Raw genomic sequence first — 26,696 nt, forward strand, 5'->3', positions numbered from 1 at the left:
GCTAATAAAATGTAAAAACAGCTATAATAAACATGTATATAAAGTGCTGTTCCACATCAATTGACAAAGTGAAATGGGCCAGCCCCAAAATAGGCTATTTAGGTAGACCATGCGTTCTCAAAGAAACAGGCCCTCACTCACAATGGCTAGCTAACGTGTACTTTAGCCATTTTTGCAAATAAAATGTAAAAACAATCACTAATAATATTTTATATTAAAGTCAAACAACGGCATTAGCATGAGAGCAACTTACCAGTCCAAAACGATGTCCTCTCCGTTCAAAAAATATGCCTCAGTTTCAGAATCGAAACTATGGGAGCTAATGGAGTCTTCAATCTCTGCCAAATCTGTCTCACTTTCCCGGTCAATCTCTTCCAAAATCATTTCTACATTAGTGTATCTAGTCTTAGAGGTCGCTTTCTTAGACTTATTTGCCATTTTATTCGCGAAATAAACAGTTGAAGTAGCAAATTACTGAAAAACGTCTGTGCGTAATTAGAGTCACTCCTTCACGGTTCAATTGGCAATGGCGAAAGAACGGTCTTTACGCCAGCGTCCAGTGAATAGGTTTGTCTTACAACAATGAATCATGGGATATTTCCAGTTACATCTGCTCATTGGCTATCTACCCAGCTAGATTTCAAGAAGATCAGTGGTCATTGGGTTAAAATAGAGTCAATCAACAAGACAGTGGTCATATAATTGCTGCGCAATGGGCTCCTCACGTGTTGTCTTCCAATCGGTATTACCATATCAATAGAGCCCGCAAAATGGCCCATCAGGGTTGATTGCGTTCCAAACAAAGAGTTGATTGCAAGTAAACCAAACATGACTGGAAAGAGAGGGAAAAGACGAGGAAAAGAGAGTCTCTTTACGTTGGACGTTACTTTGAAAATTGTATGACAGGAAATTCAACGAGATAAGCGTTCACAAAATGTTTCGTGTTAGGCTATAAAACATGGATTTAACCGAACAAACGACCATTCATTGTGTAACAATGAGCCTTGGGATTGCAACCAGAGCAAGATCTTCAAAGGTAAACGATTTATTTCAATGCAATCTGTGACTTTGTTACGCAAGTGCTGGTTGAATAAGTAGTTTGATATGGGGGTCTATGCTCAGATAAACGCAGCTTATTATTTCGCAATAAATTATTTTTTAAATATGACAACGCAGTTGGATTAGCAAGATTCTAGGCTTTTGAAGCATGTGAGACACTTGTATTTTCATGAATGTTTAATATGACTATTTGTGGCGAACACCGTATGTTGTTGAATTCAAACCCGGATCCGGGATCGGTAGATCAGAGAGGTTAAATAAGAAAACAGCTGGACTTAATAACAAATGAATGAGGGGAACATTTTGTGTTATTGCATTATAATGAGTTACTGCATTATCTTTCAGTTGTTAAATTTCACTTTCTGTAGGCTATGCCTGTTGGCCCATTCACTCCTAACAAGCCTGTTTTCTTTTGTCAATGTTGTCGTGGCCGAGTGGTTAAGGCGATGGACTAGAAATCCATTAGGATCTTCCTGCGTAGGTTCAAATCCTGCCGACAATGAAAATGCATTTTTTTGACCCCTCCGGAGGTTGAAGTTTAGTCGTGTTTCTTATACCAATCGCATCCTCTCAGATCTCCGCAAGTACATAGGGATTAGTTGTCCATTTGGGATAGGACTGCAGGCCATCTATCCCACTTCACACCTTTACACACCTGGTTATCCAGCCTTCTAGCTCTATAGGCCACAGTAGCATAGGTTACAGGTTTGTAGTCAAGCCACAGATTTCAGGTGAGATCCCATGATACACTCAACAATACAACAACACGATTCTCATGAATAACCATTAAGCCATTTGCTAAGATTTCCCCCATTTTGACATGTGGAAACCTGTTGTCACTCTTACCCTGACGGGAAGCTCCAGACACTTTTTTGGTCCTATCTGAGGCATTTTTAAATTCATGTCAAATTGGCCATATTCTGAAGACACTCTTATAGTCTGCAGGGTAATCGAACTGGCCACATCTAAAGTCAAGCCACAGGTAACAGGTGAGAAACCTTGTTAAACCCTAAAAGAAAAAGAAAAAACTCAATTGCATTGAAAATAACCATTAAGTCATTCAGGTCGCAGACTCCCCTATAGGCATGGTTTGAAACCCCCTCCTGACAACTTTTTAGCGCCTGCATGTCATGCACCTTTGTAAAATCCAGTTGAAAAATAAATGACTTAAGGTAACGTAAATGACACCTAGTTAATATGAGTAGTGAATAACTATTGTATTTGTAATATTCTGCAAAAACAGCTAGTTGATGAGAGGCTGAAAGAGAATTGCAAGAATCGCGCAATTTCACAGGCGGGCCCCAAACAGGCAAATAACAAAAATAATCGCGGAACGCAGAACTCGTCGGTCGTTGTCAGTGGATTTTATTGGCGGGAAGAACAAAAATATCGTCTGCAGGGTAATCAAAGTCGCCGCATCTAATGTCAAATCACAGGTGAGCTGCCTTGTTAAACCCTGAAAATAAATAATAACACGATTGCGTTGAAATGACTCATTAAGCCATTTGTAAGGATTTCCCCCATGTGGACCTGTTGTCACTCTTACCCTGATGGTTGCTGATATTTCCAGACACTTTTTCAGTCTTATCTGAGGAATTTTATCATTTATATCAGAATGGCCATATTCTGATGCCAGTTTAGCGCTCATTCAATGACGATTTACTACTCTTTCCCATTGAAGGCCATATTGAGGTTAAATCAATGACTGGACTTTTTAATTTATAAAAACAAATGACTATTGAAAGTGCAAGTCAGTATCGTGCATAGTTGTTCTGGTCTCTGTGGTGATTTTAGAGCGTTGTTCATATTTCTACTTTTACCGCATACACTTTAACCCGATACCCAGTTACTGTGCTGTAGTCAGGATGGCCGAGCGGTCTAAGGCGCTGCGTTCAGGTCGCAGTCTCCCATGGAGGCGTGGGTTCAAATCCCACTTCTGACAGTTTTTTAGTGCCTCTCAGGAGTCATGCTGCTCAGCAGTAATAATAAGAATGATGAAATAACAACTTCACACAGTGAAATAACAATTCATAATAAACACTCTCAAATGCAGACCTTCTGGAGCTGAGCAAAGATCAAGGTTAAATAAGAAAACAGCTGGACTTAATAACAAATGAATGAGGGGAACATTTTGTGTTATTGCATTATAATGAGTTACTGCATTATCTTTCAGTTGTTAAATTTCACTTTCTGTAGGCTATGCCTGTTGGCCCATTCACTCCTAACAAGCTTGTTTTCTTCTGTCAACGTTGTCGTGGCCGAGTGGTTAAGGCGATGGACTAGAAATCCATTAGGATCTTCCTGCGCAGGTTCAAATCCTGCCGACAACGAAAATGCATTTTTTTGACCCCTCCGGAGGTTGAAGTTTAGTCGTGTTTCTTATACCAATCGCATCCTCTCAGATCTCCGCAAGTACATAGGGATTAGTTGTCCATTTGGGATAGGACTGCAGGCCATCTGTCCCACTTCACACCTTTACACACCTGGTTATCCAGCCTTCTAGCTCTATAGGCCACAGTAGCATAGGTTACAGGTTTGTAGTCAAGCCACAGATTTCAGGTGAGATCCCATGATACACTCAACAATACAACAACACGATTCTCATGAATAACCATTAAGCCATTTGCTAAGATTTCCCCCATTTTGACATGTGGAAACCTGTTGTCACTCTTACCCTGACGGGAAGCTCCAGACACTTTTTTGGTCCTAACTGAGGCATTTTTAAATTCATGTCAAATTGGCCATATTCTGAAGACACTCTTAGGCTGCAGGGTAATCGAACTGGCCACATCTAAAGTCAAGCCACAGGTAACAGGTGAGAAACCTTGTTAAACCCTAAAAGAAAAAGAAAAAACTTGATTGCATTGAAAATAACCATTAAGTCATTCAGGTCGCAGACTCCCCTATAGGCATGGTTTGAAACCCCCTCCTGACAACTTTTTAGCGCCTGCATGTCATGCACCTTTGTAAAATCCAGTTGAAAAATAAATGACTTAAGGTAACGTAAATGACACCTAGTTAATATGAGTAGTGAATAACTATCGTATTTGTAATATTCTGCAAAAACAGCTAGTTGATGAGAGGCTGAAAGAGAATTGCAAGAATCGCGCAATTTCACAGGCGGGCCCCAAACAGGCAAATAACAAAAATAATCTAGGAACGCAGAACTCGTCGGTCGTTGTCAGTGGATTGTATTGGCGGGAAGAACAAAAATATCGTCTGCAGGGTAATCAAAGTCGCCGCATCTAATGTCAAATCACAGGTGAGCTGCCTTGTTAAACCCTGAAAATAAATAATAACACGATTGCGTTGAAATGACTCATTAAGCCATTTGTAAGGATTTCCCCCATGTGGACCTGTTGTCACTCTTACCCTGATGGTTGCTGATATTTCCAGACACTTTTTCAGTCTTATCAGAGGAATTTTATCGTTTATATCAGAATGGCCATATTCTGATGCCAGTTTAGCGCTCATTCAATGACGATTTACTACTCTTTCCCATTGAAGGCCATATTGAGGTTAAATCAATGACTGGACTTTTTAATTTATAAAAACAAATGACTATTGAAAGTGCAAGTCAGTATCGTGCATAGTTGTTCTGGTCTCTGTGGTGATTTTAGAGCGTTGTTCATATTTCTACTTTTACCGCATACACTTTAACCCGATACCCAGTTACTGTGCTGTAGTCAGGATGGCCGAGCGGTCTAAGGCGCTGCGTTCAGGTCGCAGTCTCCCATGGAGGCGTGGGTTCAATCCCACTTCTGACAGTTTTTTAGTGCCTCTCAGGAGTCATGCTGCTCAGCAGTAATAATAAGAATGATGAAATAACAACTTCACACAGTGAAATAACAATTCATAATAAACACTCTCAAATGCAGACCTTCTGGAGCTGAGCAAAGATCAAGGTTAAATAAGAAAACAGCTGGACTTAATAACAAATGAATGAGGGGAACATTTTGTGTTATTGCATTATAATGAGTTACTGCATTATCTTTCAGTTGTTAAATTTCACTTTCTGTAGGCTATGCCTGTTGGCCCATTCACTCCTAACAAGCCTGTTTTCTTCTGTCAACGTTGTCGTGGCCGAGTGGTTAAGGCGATGGACTAGAAATCCATTAGGATCTTCCGGCGTAGGTTCAAATCCTGCCGACAACGAAAATGCATTTTTTTGACCCCTCCGGAGGTTGAAGTTTAGTCGTGTTTCTTATACCAATCGCATCCTCTCAGATCTCCGCAAGTACATAGGGATTAGTTGTCCATTTGGGATAGGACTGCAGGCCATCTATCCCACTTCACACCTTTACACACCTGGTTATCCAGCCTTCTAGCTCTATAGGCCACAGTAGCATAGGTTACAGGTTTGTAGTCAAGCCACAGATTTCAGGTGAGATCCCATGATACACTCAACAATACAACAACACGATTCTCATGAATAACCATTAAGCCATTTGCTAAGATTTCCCCCATTTTGACATGTGGAAACCTGTTGTCACTCTTACCCTGACGGGAAGCTCCAGACACTTTTTTGGTCCTAACTGAGGCATTTTTAAATTCATGTCAAATTGGCCATATTCTGAAGACACTCTTAGGCTGCAGGGTAATCGAACTGGCCACATCTAAAGTCAAGCCACAGGTAACAGGTGAGAAACCTTGTTAAACCCTAAAAGAAAAAGAAAAAACTTGATTGCATTGAAAATAACCATTAAGTCATTCAGGTCGCAGACTCCCCTATAGGCATGGTTTGAAACCCCCTCCTGACAACTTTTTAGCGCCTGCATGTCATGCACCTTTGTAAAATCCAGTTGAAAAATAAATGACTTAAGGTAACGTAAATGACACCTAGTTAATATGAGTAGTGAATAACTATCGTATTTGTAATATTCTGCAAAAACAGCTAGTTGATGAGAGGCTGAAAGAGAATTGCAAGAATCGCGCAATTTCACAGGCGGGCCCCAAACAGGCAAATAACAAAAATAATCTAGGAACGCAGAACTCGTCGGTCGTTGTCAGTGGATTGTATTGGCGGGAAGAACAAAAATATAGTCTGCAGGGTAATCAAAGTCGCCGCATCTAATGTCAAATCACAGGTGAGCTGCCTTGTTAAACCCTGAAAATAAATAATAACACGATTGCGTTGAAATGACTCATTAAGCCATTTGTAAGGATTTCCCCCATGTGGACCTGTTGTCACTCTTACCCTGATGGTTGCTGATATTTCCAGACACTTTTTCAGTCTTATCTGAGGAATTTTATCATTTATATCAGAATGGCCATATTCTGATGCCAGTTTAGCGCTCATTCAATGACGATTTACTACTCTTTCCCATTGAAGGCCATATTGAGGTTAAATCAATGACTGGACTTTTTAATTTATAAAAACAAATGACTATTGAAAGTGCAAGTCAGTGTCGTGCATAGTTGTTCTGGTCTCTGTGGTGATTTTAGAGCTTTGTTCATATTTCTACTTTTACCGCATACACTTTAACCCGATACCCAGTTACTGTGCTGTAGTCAGGATGGCTGAGCGGTCTAAGGCACTGCGTTCAGGTCGCAGTCTCCCATGGAGGCGTGGGTTCAAATCCCACTTCTGAAAGTTTTTTAGTGCCTCTCAGGAGTCATGCTGCTCAGCAGTAATAATAAGAATGATGAAATAACAACTTCACACAGTGAAATAACAATTCATAATAAACACTCTCAAATGCAGACCTTCTGGAGCTGAGCAAAGATCAAGGTTAAATAAGAAAACAGCTGGACTTAATAACAAATGAATGAGGGGAACATTTTGTGTTATTGCATTATAATGAGTTACTGCATTATCTTTCAGTTGTTAAATTTCACTTTCTGTAGGCTATGCCTGTTGGCCCATTCACTCCTAACAAGCCTGTTTTCTTCTGTCAACGTTGTCGTGGCCGAGTGGTTAAGGCGATGGACTAGAAATCCATTAGGATCTTCCTGCGTAGGTTCAAATCCTGACGACAACGAAAATGCATTTTTTTGACCCCTCCGGAGGTTGAAGTTTAGTCGTGTTTCTTATACCAATCGCATCCTCTCAGATCTCCGCAAGTACATAGGGATTAGTTGTCCATTTGGGATAGGACTGCAGGCCATCTATCCCACTTCACACCTTTACACACCTGGTTATCCAGCCTTCTAGCTCTATAGGCCACAGTAGCATAGGTTACAGGTTTGTAGTCAAGCCACAGATTTCAGGTGAGATCCCATGATACACTCAACAATACAACAACACGATTCTCATGAAAACCATGAAGCCATTTGCTAAGATTTCCCCCATTTTGACATGTGGAAACCTGTTGTCACTCTTACCCTGACGGGAAGCTCCAGACACTTTTTTGGTCCTAACTGAGGCATTTTTAAATTCATGTCAAATTGGCCATATTCTGAAGACACTCTTAGGCTGCAGGGTAATCGAACTGGCCACATCTAAAGTCAAGCCACAGGTAACAGGTGAGAAACCTTGTTAAACCCTAAAAGAAAAATAAAAAACTCAATTGCATTGAAAATAACCATTAAGTCATTCAGGTCGCAGACTCCCCTATAGGCATGGTTTGAAACCCCCTCCTGACAACTTTTTAGCCCCTGCATGTCATGCACCTTTGTAAAATCCAGTTGAAAAATAAATGACTTAAGGTAACGTAAATGACACCTAGTTAATATGAGTAGTGAATAACTATCGTATTTGTAATATTCTGCAAAAACAGCTAGTTGATGAGAGGCTGAAAGAGAATTGCAAGAATCGCGCAATTTCACAGGCGGGCCCCAAACAGGCAAATAACAAAAATAATCTAGGAACGCAGAACTCGTCGGTCGTTGTCAGTGGATTGTATTGGCGGGAAGAACAAAAATATCGTCTGCAGGGTAATCAAAGTCGCCGCATCTAATGTCAAATCACAGGTGAGCTGCCTTGTTAAACCCTGAAAATAAATAATAACACGATTGCGTTGAAATGACTCATTAAGCCATTTGTAAGGATTTCCCCCATGTGGACCTGTTGTCACTCTTACCCTGATGGTTGCTGATATTTCCAGGCACTTTTTCAGTCTTATCTGAGGAATTTTATCATTTATATCAGAATGGCCATATTCTGATGCCAGTTTAGCGCTCATTCAATGACGATTTACTACTCTTTCCCATTGAAGGCCATATTGAGGTTAAATCAATGACTGGACTTTTTAATTTATAAAAACAAATGACTATTGAAAGTGCAAGTCAGTATCGTGCACAGTTGTTCTGGTCTCTGTGGTGATTTTAGAGCGTTGTTCATATTTCTACTTTTACCGCATACACTTTAACCCGATACCCAGTTACTGTGCTGTAGTCAGGATGGCCGAGCGGTCTAAGGCGCTGCGTTCAGGTCGCAGTCTCCCATGGAGGCGTGGGTTCAAATCACACTTCTGACAGTTTTTTAGTGCCTCTCAGGAGTCATGCTGCTCAGCAGTAATAATAAGAATGATGAAATAACAACTTCACACAGTGAAATAACAATTCATAATAAACACTCTCAAATGCAGACCTTCTGGAGCTGAGCAAAGATCAAGGTTAAATAAGAAAACAGCTGGACTTAATAACAAATGAATGAGGGGAACATTTTGTGTTATTGCATTATAATGAGTTACTGCATTATCTTTCAGTTGTTAAATTTCACTTTCTGTAGGCTATGCCTGTTGGCCCATTCACTCCTAACAAGCTTGTTTTCTTCTGTCAATGTTGTCGTGGCCGAGTGGTTAAGGCGATGGACTAGAAATCCATTAGGATCTTCCTGCGCAGGTTCAAATCCTGCCGACAACGAAAATGCATTTTTTTGACCCCTCCGGAGGTTGAAGTTTAGTCGTGTTTCTTATACCAATCGCATCCTCTCAGATCTCCGCAAGTACATAGGGATTAGTTGTCCATTTGGGATAGGACTGCAGGCCATCTGTCCCACTTCACACCTTTACACACCTGGTTATCCAGCCTTCTAGCTCTATAGGCCACAGTAGCATAGGTTACAGGTTTGTAGTCAAGCCACAGATTTCAGGTGAGATCCCATGATACACTCAACAATACAACAACACGATTCTCATGAAAACCATTAAGCCATTTGCTAAGATTTCCCCCATTTTGACATGTGGAAACCTGTTGTCACTCTTACCCTGACGGGAAGCTCCAGACACTTTTTTGGTCCTAACTGAGGCATTTTTAAATTCATGTCAAATTGGCCATATTCTGAAGACACTCTTAGGCTGCAGGGTAATCGAACTGGCCACATCTAAAGTCAAGCCACAGGTAACAGGTGAGAAACCTTGTTAAACCCTAAAAGAAAAAGAAAAAACTTGATTGCATTGAAAATAACCATTAAGTCATTCAGGTCGCAGACTCCCCTATAGGCATGGTTTGAAACCCCCTCCTGACAACTTTTTAGCGCCTGCATGTCATGCACCTTTGTAAAATCCAGTTGAAAAATAAATGACTTAAGGTAACGTAAATGACACCTAGTTAATATGAGTAGTGAATAACTATCGTATTTTTAATATTCTGCAAAAACAGCTAGTTGATGAGAGGCTGAAAGAGAATTGCAAGAATCGCGCAATTTCACAGGCGGGCCCCAAACAGGCAAATAACAAAAATAATCTCGGAACGCAGAACTCGTCGGTCGTTGTCAGTGGATTGTATTGGCGGGAAGAACAAAAATATCGTCTGCAGGGTAATCAAAGTCGCCGCATCTAATGTCAAATCACAGGTGAGCTGCCTTGTTAAACCCTGAAAATAAATAATAACACGATTGCGTTGAAATGACTCATTAAGCCATTTGTAAGGATTTCCCCCATGTGGACCTGTTGTCACTCTTACCCTGATGGTTGCTGATATTTCCAGACACTTTTTCAGTCTTATCTGAGGAATTTTATCATTTATATCAGAATGGCCATATTCTGATGCCAGTTTAGCGCTCATTCAATGACGATTTACTACTCTTTCCCATTGAAGGCCATATTGAGGTTAAATCAATGACTGGACTTTTTAATTTATAAAAACAAATGACTATTGAAAGTTCAAGTCAGTATCGTGCATAGTTGTTCTGGTCTCTGTGGTGATTTTAGAGCGTTGTTCATATTTCTACTTTTACCGCATACACTTTAACCCGATACCCAGTTACTGTGCTGTAGTCAGGATGGCCGAGCGGTCTAAGGCGCTGCGTTGAGGTCGCAGTCTCCCATGGAGGCGTGGGTTCAAATCCCACTTCTGACAGTTTTTTAGTGCCGCATGCTGCTCAGCAGTAATAATAAGAATGATGAAATAACAACTTCACACAGTGAAATAACAATTCATAATAAACACTCTCAAATGCAGACCTTCTGGAGCTGAGCAAAGATCAAGGTTAAATAAGAAAACAGCTGGACTTAATAACAAATGAATGAGGGGAACATTTTGTGTTATTGCATTATAATGAGTTACTGCATTATCTTTCAGTTGTTAAATTTCACTTTCTGTAGGCTATGCCTGTTGGCCCATTCACTCCTAACAAGCTTGTTTTCTTCTGTCAATGTTGTCGTGGCCGAGTGGTTAAGGAAATGGACTAGAAATCCATTAGGATCTTCCTGCGCAGGTTCAAATCCTGCCGACAACGAAAACGCATTTTTTTGACCCCTCCGGAGGTTGAAGTTTAGTCGCGTTTCTTATACCAATCGCATCCTCTCAGATCTCCGCAAGTACATAGGGATTAGTTGTCCATTTGGGATAGGACTGCAGGCCATCTGTCCCACTTCACACCTTTACACACCTGGTTATCCAGCCTTCTAGCTCTATAGGCCACAGTAGCATAGGTTACAGGTTTGTAGTCAAGCCACAGATTTCAGGTGAGATCCCATGATACACTCAACAATACAACAACACGATTCTCATGAAAACCATTAAGCCATTTGCTAAGATTTCCCCCATTTTGACATGTGGAAACCTGTTGTCACTCTTACCCTGACGGGAAGCTCCAGACACTTTTTTGGTCCTAACTGAGGCATTTTTAAATTCATGTCAAATTGGCCATATTCTGAAGACACTCTTAGGCTGCAGGGTAATCGAACTGGCCACATCTAAAGTCAAGCCACAGGTAACAGGTGAGAAACCTTGTTAAACCCTAAAAGAAAAAGAAAAAACTTGATTGCATTGAAAATAACCATTAAGTCATTCAGGTCGCAGACTCCCCTATAGGCATGGTTTGAAACCCCCTCCTGACAACTTTTTAGCGCCTGCATGTCATGCACCTTTGTAAAATCCAGTTGAAAAATAAATGACTTAAGGTAACGTAAATGACACCTAGTTAATATGAGTAGTGAATAACTATCGTATTTGTAATATTCTGCAAAAACAGCTAGTTGATGAGAGGCTGAAAGAGAATTCCAAGAATCGCGCAATTTCACAGGCGGGCCCCAAACAGGCAAATAACAAAAATAATCTCGGAACGCAGAACTCGTCGGTCGTTGTCAGTGGATTGTATTGGCGGGAAGAACAAAAATATCGTCTGCAGGGTAATCAAAGTCGCCGCATCTAATGTCAAATCACAGGTGAGCTGCCTTGTTAAACCCTGAAAATAAATAATAACACGATTGCGTTGAAATGACTCATTAAGCCATTTGTAAGGATTTCCCCCATGTGGACCTGTTGTCACTCTTACCCTGATGGTTGCTGATATTTCCAGACACTTTTTCAGTCTTATCTGAGGAATTTTATCATTTATATCAGAATGGCCATATTCTGATGCCAGTTTAGCGCTCATTCAATGACGATTTACTACTCTTTCCCATTGAAGGCCATATTGAGGTTAAATCAATGACTGGACTTTTTAATTTATAAAAACAAATGACTATTGAAAGTGCAAGTCAGTATCGTGCATAGTTGTTCTGGTCTCTGTGGTGATTTTAGAGCGTTGTTCATATTTCTACTTTTACCGCATACACTTTAACCCGATACCCAGTTACTGTGCTGTAGTCAGGATGGCCGAGCGGTCTAAGGCGCTGCGTTCAGGTCGCAGTCTCCCATGGAGGCGTGGGTTCAAATCCCACTTCTGACAGTTTTTTAGTGCCGCATGCTGCTCAGCAGTAATAATAAGAATGATGAAATAACAACTTCACACAGTGAAATAACAATTCATAATAAACACTCTCAAATGCAGACCTTCTGGAGCTGAGCAAAGATCAAGGTTAAATAAGAAAACAGCTGGACTTAATAACAAATGAATGAGGGGAACATTTTGTGTTATTGCATTGTAATGAGTTACTGCATTATCTTTCAGTTGTTAAATTTCACTTTCTGTAGGCTATGCCTGTTGGCCCATACACTCCTAACAAGCCTGTTTTCTTCTGTCGACGTTGTCGTGGCCGAGTGGTTAAGGCGATGGACTAGAAATGCATTAGGATCTTCCAGCGCAGGTTCAAATCCTGCCGACAATGAAAATGCATTTTTTTGACCCCTCCGGAGGTTGAAGTTTAGTCGTGTTTCTTATACCAATCGCATCCTCTCAGATCTCCGCAAGTACATAGGGATTAGTTGTCCATTTGGGATAGGACTGCAGGCCATCTATCCCACTTCACACCTTTACACACCTGGTTATCCAGCTTTCTAGCTCTATAGGCCACAGTAGCATAGGTTACAGGTTTGTAGTCAAGCCACAGATTTCAGGTGAGATCCCATGATACACTCAACAATACAACAACACGATTCTCATGAATAACCATGAAGCCATTTGCTAAGATTTCCCCCATTTTGACATGTGGAAACCTGTTGTCACTCTTACCCTGACGGGAAGCTCCAGACACTTTTTTGGTCCTATCTGAGGCATTTTTAAATTCATGTCAAATTGGCCATATTCTGAAGACACTCTTAGGCTGCAGGGTAATCGAACTGGCCACATCTAAAGTCAAGCCACAGGTAACAGGTGAGAAACCTTGTTAAACCCTAAAAGAAAAAGAAAAACTTGATTGCATTGAAAATAACCATTAAGTCATTCAGGTCGCAGACTCCCCTATAGGCATGGTTTGAAACCCCCTCCTGACAATTTTTTAGCGCCTGCATGTCATGCACCTTTGTAAAATCCAGTTGAAAAATAAATGACTTAAGGTAACGTAAATGACACCTAGTTAATATGAGTAGTGAATAACTATCGTATTTTTAATATTCTGCAAAAACAGCTAGTTGATGAGAGGCTGAAAGAGAATTGCAAGAATCGCGCAATTTCACAGGCGGGCCCCAAACAGGCAAATAACAAAAATAATCTCGGAACGCAGAACTCGTCGGTCGTTGTCAGTGGATTGTATTGGCGGGAAGAACAAAAATATCGTCTGCAGGGTAATCAAAGTCGCCGCATCTAATGTCAAGTCACAGGTGAGCTGCCTTGTTAAACCCTAAAAATAAATAATAACACGATTGCGTTGAAATGACTCATTAAGCCATTTGTAAGGATTTCCCCCATGTGGACCTGTTGTCACTCTTTCCCTGATGGTTGCTGATATTTCCAGACACTTTTTCAGTCTTATCTGAGGAATTTTATCATTTATATCAGAATGGCCATATTCTGATGCCAGTTTAGCGCTCATTCAATGACGATTTACTACTCTTTCCCATTGAAGGCCATATTGAGGTTAAATCAATGACTGGACTTTTTAATTTATAAAAACAAATGACTATTGAAAGTGCAAGTCAGTATCGTGCATATTTGTTCTGGTCTCTGTGGTGATTTTAGAGCGTTGTTCATATTTCTACTTTTACCGCATACACTTTAACCCGATACCCAGTTACTGTGCTGTAGTCAGGATGGCCGAGCGGTCTAAGGCGCTGCGTTCAGGTCGCAGTCTCCCATGGAGGCGTGGGTTCAAATCCCACTTCTCACAGTTTTTTAGTGCCTCTCAGGAGTCATGCTGTTCAGCAGTAATAATAAGAATGATGAAATAACAACTTCACACAGTGAAATAACAATTCATAATAAACACTCTCAAATGCAGACCTTCTGGAGCTGAGCAAAGATCAAGGTTAAATTAGAAAACAGCTGGACTTAATAACAAATGAATGAGGGGAACATTTTGTGTTATTGCATTATAATGAGTTACTGCATTATCTTTCAGTTGTTAAATTTCACTTTCTGTAGGCTATGCCTGTTGGCCCATTCACTCCTAACAAGCTTGTTTTCTTCTGTCAACGTTGTCGTGGCCGAGTGGTTAAGGCGATGGACTAGATATCCATTAGGATCTTCCTGCGCAGGTTCAAATCCTGCCGACAACGAAAATGTATTTTTTTGACCCCTCCGGAGGTTGAAGTTTAGTCGTGTTTCTTATACCAATCGCATCCTCTCAGATCTCCGCAAGTACATAGGGATTAGTTGTCCATTTGGGATAGGACTGCAGGCCATCTATCCCACTTCACACCTTTACACACCTGGTTATCCAGCCTTCTAGCTCTATAGGCCACAGTAGCATAGGTTACAGGTTTGTAGTCAAGCCACAGATTTCAGGTGAGATCCCATGATACACTCAACAATACAACAACACGATTCTCATGAATAACCATGAAGCCATTTGCTAAGATTTCCCCCATTTTGACATGTGGAAACCTGTTGTCACTCTTACCCTGACGGGAAGCTCCAGACACTTTTTTGGTCCTAACTGAGGCATTTTTAAATTCATGTCAAATTGGCCATATTCTGAAGACACTCTTAGGCTGCAGGGTAATCGAACTGGCCACATCTAAAGTCAAGCCACAGGTAACAGGTGAGAAACCTTGTTAAACCCTAAAAGAAAAAGAAAAAACTCGATTGCATTGAAAATAACCATTAAGTCATTCAGGTCGCAGACTCCCCTATAGGCATGGTTTGAAACCCCCTCCTGACAACTTTTTAGCGCCTGCATGTCATGCACCTTTGTAAAATCCAGTTGAAAAATAAATGACTTAAGGTAACGTAAATGACACCTAGTTAATATGAGTAGTGAATAACTATCGTATTTTTAATATTCTGCAAAAACAGCTAGTTGATGAGAGGCTGAAAGAGAATTGCAAGAATCGCGCAATTTCACAGGCGGGCCCCAAACAGGCAAATAACAAAAATAATCTTGGAACGCAGAACTCGTCGGTCGTTGTCAGTGGATTGTATTGGCGGGAAGAACAAAAATATCGTCTGCAGGGTAATCAAAGTCGCCGCATCTAATGTCAAGTCACAGGTGAGCTGCCTTGTTAAACCCTAAAAATAAATAATAACACGATTGCGTTGAAATGACTCATTAAGCCATTTGTAAGGATTTCCCCCATGTGGACCTGTTGTCACTCTTACCCTGATGGTTGCTGATATTTCCAGACACTTTTTCAGTCTTATCTGAGGAATTTTATCATTTATATCAGAATGGCCATATTCTGATGCCAGTTTAGCGCTCATTCAATGACGATTTACTACTCTTTCCCATTGAAGGCCATATTGAGGTTAAATCAATGACTGGACTTTTTAATTTATAAAAACAAATGACTATTGAAAGTGCAAGTCAGTATCGTGCATAGTTGTTCTGGTCTCTGTGGTGATTTTAGAGCGTTGTTCATATTTCTACTTTTACCGCATACACTTTAACCCGATGCCCAGTTACTGTGCTGTAGTCAGGATGGCCGAGCGGTCTAAGGCGCTGTGTTCAGGTTGCAGTCTCCCATGGAGGCGTGGGTTCAAATCCCACTTCTGACAGTTTTTTAGTGCCTCTCAGGAGTCATGCTGCTCAGCAGTAATAATAAGAATGATGAAATAACAACTTCACACAGTGAAATAACAATTCATAATAAACACTCTCAAATGCAGACCTTCTGGAGCTGAGCAAAGATCAAGGTTAAATAAGAAAACAGCTGGACTTAATAACAAATGAATGAGGGGAAAATTTTGTGTTATTGCATTATAATGAGTTACTGCATTATCTTTCAGTTGTTAAATTTCACTTTCTGTAGGCTATGCCTGTTGGCCCATTCACTCCTAACAAGCCTGTTTTCTTCTGTCAACGTTGTAGTGGCCGAGTGGTTAAGGCGATGGACTAGAAATCCATTAGAATCTTCCTGCGTAGGTTCAAATCCTGCCGACAATGAAAATGCATTTTTTTGACCCCTCCGGAGGTTGAAGTTTAGTCGTGTTTCTTATACCAATCGCATCCTCTCAGATCTCCGCAAGTACATAGGGATTAGTTGTCCATTTGGGATAGAACTGCAGGCCATCTATCCCACTTCACACCTTTACACACCTGGTTATCCAGCCTTCTAGCTCTATAGGCCACAGTAGCATAGGTTACAGGTTTGTAGTCAAGCCACAGATTTCAGGGGAGATCCCATGATACACTCAACAATACAACAACACGATTCTCATGAATAACCATTAAGCCATTTGCTAAGATTTCCCCCATTTTGACATGTGGAAACCTGTTGTCACTCTTACCCTGACGGGAAGCTCCAGACACTTTTTTGGTCCTATCTGAGGCATTTTTAAATTCATGTCAAATTGGCCATATTCTGAAGACACTCTTATAGTCTGCAGGGTAATCGAACTGGCCACATCTAAAGTCAAGCCACAGGTAACAGGTGAGAAACCTTGTTAAACCCTAAAAGAAAAAGAAAAAACTTGATTGCATTGGATATAACCATTAAGTCATTCAGGTCGCAGACTCCCCTATAGGCATGGTTTGAAACCCCCTCCTGACAACTTTTTAGCGCCTGCATGTCATGCACCTTTGTAAAATCCAGTTGAAAAATAAATGACTTAAGGTAAAGTAAATGACACCTAGTTAATATGAGTAGTGAATAACTATCGTATTTTTAATATTCTGCAAAAACAGCTAGTTGATGAGAGGCTGAAAGAGAATTGCAAGAATCGCGCAATTTCACAGGCGGGCCCCAAACAGGCAAATAACAAAAATAATCTCGGAACGCAGAACTCGTCGGTCGTTGTCAGTGGATTGTATTGGCGGGAAGAACAAAAATATCGTCTGCAGGGTAATCGAAGTCGCCGCATCTAATGTCAAGTCACAGGTGAGCTGCCTTGTTAAACCCTAAAAATAAATAATAACACGATTGCGTTGAAATGACCCATTAAGCCATTTGTAAGGATTGTGGACCTGTTGTCACTCTTACCCTGATGGTTGCTGATATTTCCAGACACTTTTTCAGTCTTATCTGAGGAATTTTATCATTTATATCAGAATGGCCATATTCTGATGCCAGTTTAGCGCTCATTCAATGACGATTTACTACTCTTTCCCATTGAAGGCCATATTGAGGTTAAATCAATGACTGGACTTTTTAATTTATAAAAACAAATGACTATTGAAAGTGCAAGTCAGTATCGTGCATAGTTGTTCTGGTCTCTGTGGTGATTTTAGAGCGTTGTTCATATTTCTACTTTTACCGCATACACTTTAACCCGGTACCCGGTTACTGTGCTGTAGTCAGGATGGCCGAGCGGTCTAAGGCGCTGCGTTCAGGTCGCAGTCTCCCATGGAGGAGTGGGTTCAAATCCCACTTCTGACAGTGTTTTAGTGCCTCTCAGGAGTCATGCTGCTCAGCAGTAATAATAAGAATGATGAAATAACAACTTCACACAGTGAAATAACAATTCATTATAAACACTCTCAAATGCAGACCTTCTGGAGCTGAGCAAAGAGCAATGTTAAATAAGAAAACAGCTGGACTTAATAACAAATGAATGAGGGGAACATTTTGTGTTATTGCATTATAATGAGTTACTGCATTATCTTTCAGTTGTTAAATTTCACTTTCTGTAGGCTATGCCTGTTGGCCCATTCACTCCTAACAAGCTTGTTTTCTTCTGTCAACGTTATCGTGGCCGAGTGGTTAAGGCGATGGACTAGAAATCCATTAGGATCTTCCTGCGCAGGTTCAAATCCTGCCGACAACAAAAATGTATTTTTTTGACCCCTCCGGAGGTTGAAGTTTAGTCGTGTTTCTTATACCAATCGCATCCTCTCAGATCTCCGCAAGTACATAGGGATTAGTTGTCCATTTGGGATAGGACTGCAGGCCATCTGTCCCACTTCACACCTTTACACACCTGGTTATCCAGCCTTCTAGCTCTATAGGCCACAGTAGCATAGGTTACAGGTTTGTAGTCAAGCCACAGATTTCAGGTGAGATCCCATGATACACTCAACAATACAACAACACGATTCTCATGAATAACCATGAAGCCATTTGCTAAGATTTCCCCCATTTTGACATGTGGAAACCTGTTGTCACTCTTACCCTGACGGGAAGCTCCAGACACTTTTTTGGTCCTATCTGAGGCATTTTTAAATTCATGTCAAATTGGCCATATTCTGAAGACACTCTTATAGTCTGCAGGGTAATCGAACTGGCCACATCTAAAGTCAAGCCACAGGTAACAGGTGAGAAACCTTGTTAAACCCTAAAATAAAAATAAAAAACTTGATTGCATTGAAAATAACCATTAAGTCATTCAGGTCGCAGACTCCCCTATAGGCATGGTTGGAAACCCCCTCCTAACAACTTTTTAGCGCCCGCATGTCATGCACCTTTGTAAAATCCAGTTGAAAAATAAATGACTTAAGGTAACGTAAATGACACCTAGTTAATATGAGTAGTGAATAACTATCCTATTTTTAATATTCTGCAAAAACAGCTAGTTGATGAGAGGCTGAAAGAGAATTGCAAGAATCGCGCAATTTCACAGGCGGGCCCCAAACAGGCAAATAACAAAAATGATCTCGGAACGCAGAACTCGTCGGTCGTTGTCAGTGGATTGTATTGGCGGGAAGAACAAGAATATCGTCTGCAGGGTAATCGAAGTCGCCGCATCTAATGTCAAGTCACAGGTGAGCTGCCTTGTTAAACCCTAAAAATAAATAATAACACGATTGCGTTGAAATGACCCATTAAGCCATTTGTAAGGATTTCCCCCATGTGGACCTGTTGTCACTCTTACCCTGATGGTTGCTGATATTTCCAGACACTTTTTCAGTCTTATCTGAGGAATTTTATCATTTATATCAGAATGGCCATATTCTGATGCCAGTTTAGCGCTCATTCAATGGCGATTTACTACTCTTTCCCATTGAAGGCCATATTGAGGTTAAATCAATGACTGGACTTTTTAATTTATAAAAACAAATGACTATTGAAAGTGCAAGTCAGTATCGTGCATAGTTGTTCTGGTCTCTGTGGTGATTTTAGAGCTTTGTTCATACTTCTACTTTTACCGCATACACTTTAAACCGATACCCAGTTACTGTGCTGTAGTCAGGATGGCCGAGCGGTCTAAGGCGCTGCGTTCAGGTCGCAGTCTCCCATGGAGGCGTGGGTTCAAATCCCACTTCTGACAGTTTCTTAGTGCCTCTCAGGAGTCATGCTGCTCAGCAGTAATAATAAGAATGATGAAATAACAACTTCACACAGTGAAATAACAATTCATAATAAACACTCTCAAATGCAGACCTTCTGGAGCTGAGCAAAGATCAAGGTTAAATAAGAAAACAGCTGGACTTAATAACAAATGAATGAGGGGAACATTTTGTGTTATTGCATTATAATGAGTTACTGCATTATCTTTCAGTTGTTAAATTTCACTTTCTGTAGGCTATGCCTGTTGGCCCATTCACTCCTAACAAGCCTGTATTCTTCTGTCAACGTTGTAGTGGCCGAGTGGTTAAGGCGATGGACTAGAAATCCATTAGGATCTTCCTGCGCTGGTTCAAATCCTGCCGACAACGAAAATGCTTTTTTTTGACCCCTCCGGAGGTTGAAGTTTAGTCGTGTTTCTTATACCAATCGCATCCTCTCAGATCTCCGCAAGTACATAGGGATTAGTTGTCCATTTGGGATAGGACTGCAGGCCATCTATCCCACTTCACACCTTTACACACCTGGTTATCCAGCCTTCTAGCTCTATAGGCCACAGTAGCATAGGTTACAGGTTTGTAGTCAAGCCACAGATTTCAGGTGAGATCCCATGATACACTCAACAATACAACAACACGATTCTCATGAATAACCATGAAGCCATTTGCTAAGATTTCCCCCATTTTGACATGTGGAAACCTGTTGTCACTCTTACCCTGACGGGAAGCTCCGGACACTTTTTTGGTCCTATCTGAGGCATTTTTAAATTCATGTCAAATTGGCCATATTCTGAAGACACTCTTAGGCTGCAGGGTAATCGAACTGGCCACATCTAAAGTCAAGCCACAGGTAACAGGTGAAAAACCTTGTTAAACCCTAAAAGAAAAAGAAAAAACTCGATTGCATTGAAAATAACCATTAAGTCATTCAGGTCGCAGGCATAGGCATGGTTTGAAACCCCCTCCTGACAATTTTTTAGCGCCTGCATGTCATGCACCTTTGTAAAATCCAGTTTGAAAAATAAATGACTTAAGGTAACGTAAATGACACCTAGTTAATATGAGTAGTGAATAACTATCATATTTTTAATATTCTGCAAAAACAGCTAGTTGATGAGAGGCTGAAAGAGAATTGCAAGAATCGCGCAATTTCACAGGCAGGCCCCAAACAGGCAAATAACAAAAATAATCTCGGAACGCAGAACTCGTCGGTCGTTGTCAGTGGATTGTATTGGCGGGAAGAACAAAAATATCGTCTGCAGGGTAATCAAAGTCGCCGCATCTAATGTCAAGTCACAGGTGAGCTGCCTTGTTAAACCCTAAAAATAAATAATAACACGATTGCGTTGAAATGACTCATTAAGCCATTTGTAAGGATTTCCCCCATGTGGACCTGTTGTCACTCTTACCCTGATGGTTGCTGATATTTCCAGACACTTTTTCAGTCTTATCTGAGGAATTTTATAATTTATATCAGAATGGCCATATTCTGATGCCAGTTTAGCGCTCATTCAATGACGATTTACTACTCTTTCCCATTGAAGGCCATATTGAGGTTAAATCAATGACTGGACTTTTTAATTTATAAAAACAAATGACTATTGAAAGTGCAAGTCAGTATCGTGCATAGTTGTTCTGGTCTCTGTGGTGATTTTAGAGCGTTGTTCATATTTCTACTTTTACCGCATACACTTTAACCCGGTACCCGGTTACTGTGCTGTAGTCAGGATGGCCGAGCGGTCTAAGGCGCTGCGTTCAGGTCGCAGTCTCCCATGGAGGAGTGGGTTCAAATCCCACTTCTGACAGTGTTTTAGTGCCTCTCAGGAGTCATGCTGCTCAGCAGTAATAATAAGAATGATGAAATAACAACTTCACACAGTGAAATAACAATTCATTATAAACACTCTCAAATGCAGACCTTCTGGAGCTGAGCAAAGATCAATGTTAAATAAGAAAACAGCTGGACTTAATAACAAATGAATGAGGGGAACATTTTGTGTTATTGCATTATAATGAGTTACTGCATTATCTTTCAGTTGTTAAATTTCACTTTCTGTAGGCTATGCCTGTTGGCCCATTCACTCCTAACAAGCTTGTTTTCTTCTGTCAACGTTATCGTGGCCGAGTGGTTAAGGCGATGGACTAGAAATCCATTAGGATCTTCCTGCGCAGGTTCAAATCCTGCCGACAACAAAAATGTATTTTTTTGACCCCTCCGGAGGTTGAAGTTTAGTCGTGTTTCTTATACCAATCGCATCCTCTCAGATCTCCGCAAGTACATAGGGATTAGTTGTCCATTTGGGATAGGACTGCAGGCCATCTGTCCCACTTCACACCTTTACACACCTGGTTATCCAGCCTTCTAGCTCTATAGGCCACAGTAGCATAGGTTACAGGTTTGTAGTCAAGCCACAGATTTCAGGTGAGATCCCATGATACACTCAACAATACAACAACACGATTCTCATGAATAACCATGAAGCCATTTGCTAAGATTTCCCCCATTTTGACATGTGGAAACCTGTTGTCACTCTTACCCTGACGGGAAGCTCCAGACACTTTTTTGGTCCTATCTGAGGCATTTTTAAATTCATGTCAAATTGGCCATATTCTGAAGACACTCTTATAGTCTGCAGGGTAATCGAACTGGCCACATCTAAAGTCAAGCCACAGGTAACAGGTGAGAAACCTTGTTAAACCCTAAAAGAAAAAGAAAAACTCGATTGCATTGAAAATAACCATTAAGTCATTCAGGTCGCAGACTCCCCTATAGGCATGGTTTGAAACCCCCTCCTGACAACTTTTTAGCGCCTGCATGTCATGCACCTTTGTAAAATCCAGTTGAAAAATAAATGACTTAAGGTAACGTAAATGACACCTAGTTAACCTCTCTGATCTCCCAAACCCGGATCCGGTATCGTGACTACAGCCTCAAGCTCATTACCATAACGCAACGTTAACTATTCATGAAAATCGCAAATGAAATGAAATAAATATGCCATCTCGCAAGCTTAGCCTTTTGTAAACAACACTGTCATCTCAGATTTTCAAAATATGCTTCTCAACCATAGGAAAACAATAATTTGTGTAACAGTAGCTAGCAAACAAAGGATTTTACGTTAGCATTAGCGTTAGCATCCAGCACGCAACATTTCAACAAAAACATAAAAGCCTTCAAATAAAATAATTTACCTTTGAAGAACTTCTGATGTTTTCAATGAGGATACTCTCAGTTGGATAGCAGATGCTCAGTTTTTCCAAAAAGATTCTTTGTGTATTAGAAATAGCTCCGTTTTATACATCACATTTGGCTACCAAAAAAACCCCGAAAATTCAGTCCTCAAAACGCAAACTTTTTTCCAAATTAACTCCATAATATCGACTGAAAACATGGCAAACGTTGTTTAGAATCAATCATCAAGGTGTTTTTCACATATCTCTTCATTGATACATCGTTCTTGGACACATGCTTTCTCCCCTGAATCAAATGGTAAAGTACAAGCAGCTGGCAATTGCGCACCGAATTCCACGCAGGACACCAGGCGGACACTTGGAAAATGTAGTCTCTTATGGTCAATCTTCCAATGATATGCCTACAAATACGTCACAATGCTGCTAAGACCTTGGGCGAACGACAGAAAGTGTAGGCTCATTCCTTGCGCAATCACAGCCATATAAGGAGACAATGGAAAACAGAGCTTCAGAAATTCTGCTAATTCCTGGTTGATGCATCATCTTGGTTTCGCCTGTAGAATGAGTTCTGGGGCACTTACAGACAAAATCTTTGCAGATTCTGAAACTTCAGAGTGTTTTCTTTCCAAAACTGTCAAGAATATGCATAGTCGAGCATCTTTTCGTGACAAAATATCGCGCTTAAAACGGGAACGTTTTTTATCCAAAAATGAAATAGCGCCCCTAGAGATCTAACAGGCTAATAACATCAGCTGAAATGCACCCAAAACGTCCTCTGGTCCGGAAAAGTTGCGCATCAAAACTTCAAAATTACATATTATATGTCGACTAAACAGGTCAAACTAAGTGCAGAAGCAAGCTTTATGATGTTTTAGACACACAAAACAAACTTCAATCGGCCATCGTCTGCCCCTCTCTTGAGTGCTGGAACAAAGGAATGGCTGGGACCAATTCGCGCCCCTACGCACAGCCTATTTTCTCGTGGAACGCACTAATTTCACTCCCATAGGGTCAATTCTCGCGGGATTTGAACGATTCAAAGCTCTACTCAAAGAGGACATCTAGCGGAAGAGATAGAAAGTCTCCCCAGAATCATAACTGGTTGGGAAGGGTGGGGGCCATGACGTCAAAGTTGCTCCAACTTTCATGGCCACAAAAACTAGTTTGGAAGAATGCCTGCCCTGTGAGTTCTGCTATACTTACAGACATAATTCCAACGGTTTTAGAATCTTTAGAGTGTTTTCTATCCAATAATAATTTTTATTTGCATATATTAGCAATTGTTGACAGATTTTTTTTTCAGTTTACTAGGGGTACCCAATCTCTCCAAAGGGGGCATATGTCTGCCATATCCTAAACAGGTTTTAAATCAATGACTGGACTTTTTAATTTGTAAAAACAAATGACTATTGAAAGTGCAAGTCAGTATCGTGCATAGTTGTTCTGGTCTCTGTGGTGATTTTAGAGCGTTGTTCATATTTCTACTTTTAACGCATACACTTTAACCCGATACCCAGTTACTGTGCTGTAGTCAGGATGGCCGAGCGGTCTAAGGCGCTGTGTTCAGGTCGCAGTCTCCCATGGAGGCGTGGGTTCAAATCCCACTTCTGACAGTTTTTTAGTTCACACAGTGAAATAACAATTCATAATAAACACTCTCAAATGCAGACCCTATAAGAGGCATTTTTAAATTCATGTCAAATTGGCCATATTCTGAAGACACTCTTATAGTCTGCAGGGTAATCGAACTGGCCACATCTAAAGTCAAGCCACAGGTAACAGGTGAGAAACCTTGTTAAACCCTAAAAGAAAAAGAAAAACTCGATTGCATTGAAAATAACCATTAAGTCATTCAGGTCGCAGACTCCCCTATAGGCATGGTTTGAAACCCCCTCCTGACAACTTTTTAGCGCCTGCATGTCATGCACCTTTGTAAAATCCAGTTGAAAAATAAATGACTTAAGGTAACGTAAATGACACCTAGTTAACCTCTCTGATCTCCCAAACCCGGATCCGGTATCGTGACTACAGCCTCAAGCTCATTACCATAACGCAACGTTAACTATTCATGAAAATCGCAAATGAAATGAAATAAATATGCCATCTCGCAAGCTTAGCCTTTTGTAAACAACACTGTCATCTCAGATTTTCAAAATATGCTTCTCAACCATAGGAAAACAATAATTTGTGTAACAGTAGCTAGCAAACAAAGGATTTAGCGTTAGCATTAGCGTTAGCATCCAGCACGCAACATTTCAACAAAAACATAAAAGCCTTCAAATAAAATAATTTACCTTTGAAGAACTTCTGATGTTTTCAATGAGGATACTCTCAGTTGGATAGCAGATGCTCAGTTTTTCCAAAAAGATTCTTTGTGTATTAGAAATAGCTCCGTTTTATACATCACATTTGGCTACCAAAAAAAACCCGAAAATTCAGTCCTCAAAACGCAAACTTTTTTCCAAATTAACTCCATAATATCGACTGAAAACATGGCAAACGTTGTTTAGAATCAATCATCAAGGTGTTTTTCACATATCTCTTCATTGATACATCGTTCTTGGACACATGCTTTCTCCCCTGAATCAAATGGTAAAGTACAAGCAGCTGGCAATTGCGCACCGAATTCCACGCAGGACACCAGGCGGACACTTGGAAAATGTAGTCTCTTATGGTCAATCTTCCAATGATATGCCTACAAATACGTCACAATGCTGCTAAGACCTTGGGCGAACGACAGAAAGTGTAGGCTCATTCCTTGCGCAATCACAGCCATATAAGGAGACAATGGAAAACAGAGCTTCAGAAATTCTGCTAATTCCTGGTTGATGCATCATCTTGGTTTCACCTGTAGAATGAGTTCTGGGGCACTTACAGACAAAATCTTTGCAGATTCTGAAACTTCAGAGTGTTTTCTTTCCAAAACTGTCAAGAATATGCATAGTCGAGCATCTTTTCGTGACAAAATATTGCGCTTAAAACGGGAATGTTTTTTATCCAAAAATGAAATAGCGCCCCTAGAGATCTAACAGGCTAATAACATCAGCTGAAATGCACCCAAAACGTCCTCTGGTCCGGAAAAGTTGCACATCAAAACTTCAAAATTACATATTATATGTCGACTAAACAGGTCAAACTAAGTGCAGAAGCAAGCTTTATGATGTTTTAGACACACAAAACAAACTTCAATTCAATCGGCCATCGTCTGCCCCTCTCTTGAGTGCTGGAACAAAGGAATGGCTGGGACCAATTCGCGCCCCTACGCACAGCCTATTTTCTCGTGGAACGCACTAATTTCACTCCCATAGGGTCAATTCTCGCGGGATTTGAACGATTCAAAGCTCTACTCAAAGAGGACATCTAGCGGAAGAGATAGAAAGTCTCCCCAGAATCATAACTGGTTGGGAAGGGTGGGGGCCATGACGTCAAAGTTGCTCCAACTTTCATGGCCACAAAAACTAGTTTGGAAGAATGCCTGCCCTGTGAGTTCTGCTATACTTACAGACATAATTCCAACGGTTTTAGAATCTTTAGAGTGTTTTCTATCCAATAATAATTTCTATTTGCATATATTAGCAATTGTTGACAGATTTTTTTTTCAGTTTACTAGGGGTACCCAATCTCTCCAAAGGGGGCATATGTCTGCCATATCCTAAACAGGTTTTAAATCAATGACTGGACTTTTTAATTTGTAAAAACAAATGACTATTGAAAGTGCAAGTCAGTATCGTGCATAGTTGTTCTGGTCTCTGTGGTGATTTTAGAGCGTTGTTCATATTTCTACTTTTAACGCATACACTTTAACCCGATACCCAGTTACTGTGCTGTAGTCAGGATGGCCGAGCGGTCTAAGGCGCTGCGTTCAGGTCGCAGTCTCCCATGGAGGCGTGGGTTCAAATCCCACTTCTGACAGTTTTTTAGTTCACACAGTGAAATAACAATTCATAATAAACACTCTCAAATGCAGACCCTATAAGAGGCATTTTTAAATTCATGTCAAATTGGCCATATTCTGAAGACACTCTTATAGTCTGCAGGGTAATCGAACTGGCCACATCTAAAGTCAAGCCACAGGTAACA

At 40.6% G+C, this 26,696-nt stretch overlaps 1 long non-coding RNA gene and 5 other non-coding genes across 6 annotated transcripts in view; all 6 read left to right on the plus strand.

Annotated features, from left to right (window-relative positions):
* Positions 1–910: 910 nt before the first annotated feature.
* Positions 911–26,696, plus strand: part of LOC149976714 (uncharacterized) — a 136,408-nt gene continuing 110,622 nt past the window's right edge. The window contains exon 1 of the long non-coding RNA XR_016487256.1: positions 911–1,036. This is a non-coding gene — a long non-coding RNA (uncharacterized LOC149976714). The remainder of the gene's footprint in view (positions 1,037–26,696) is intronic.
* On the plus strand, positions 2,919–3,001 carry trnal-cag (transfer RNA leucine (anticodon CAG)). Its single transcript has one exon. It is a non-coding gene; the product is annotated as a tRNA-Leu (tRNA).
* Positions 10,220–10,302, plus strand: trnal-gag (transfer RNA leucine (anticodon GAG)). Its single transcript has one exon. It is a non-coding gene; the product is annotated as a tRNA-Leu (tRNA).
* Positions 12,036–12,118, plus strand: trnal-cag (transfer RNA leucine (anticodon CAG)). The gene has a single exon. It is a non-coding gene; the product is annotated as a tRNA-Leu (tRNA).
* On the plus strand, positions 19,326–19,408 carry trnal-cag (transfer RNA leucine (anticodon CAG)). The gene has a single exon. It is a non-coding gene; the product is annotated as a tRNA-Leu (tRNA).
* On the plus strand, positions 26,446–26,528 carry trnal-cag (transfer RNA leucine (anticodon CAG)). The gene has a single exon. It is a non-coding gene; the product is annotated as a tRNA-Leu (tRNA).

Source organism: Oncorhynchus mykiss, chromosome 16 (assembly GCF_057628025.1).
Source record: "Oncorhynchus mykiss isolate SJ-2025 chromosome 16, ASM5762802v1, whole genome shotgun sequence".
Lineage (NCBI taxonomy): Eukaryota > Metazoa > Chordata > Actinopteri > Salmoniformes > Salmonidae > Oncorhynchus > Oncorhynchus mykiss.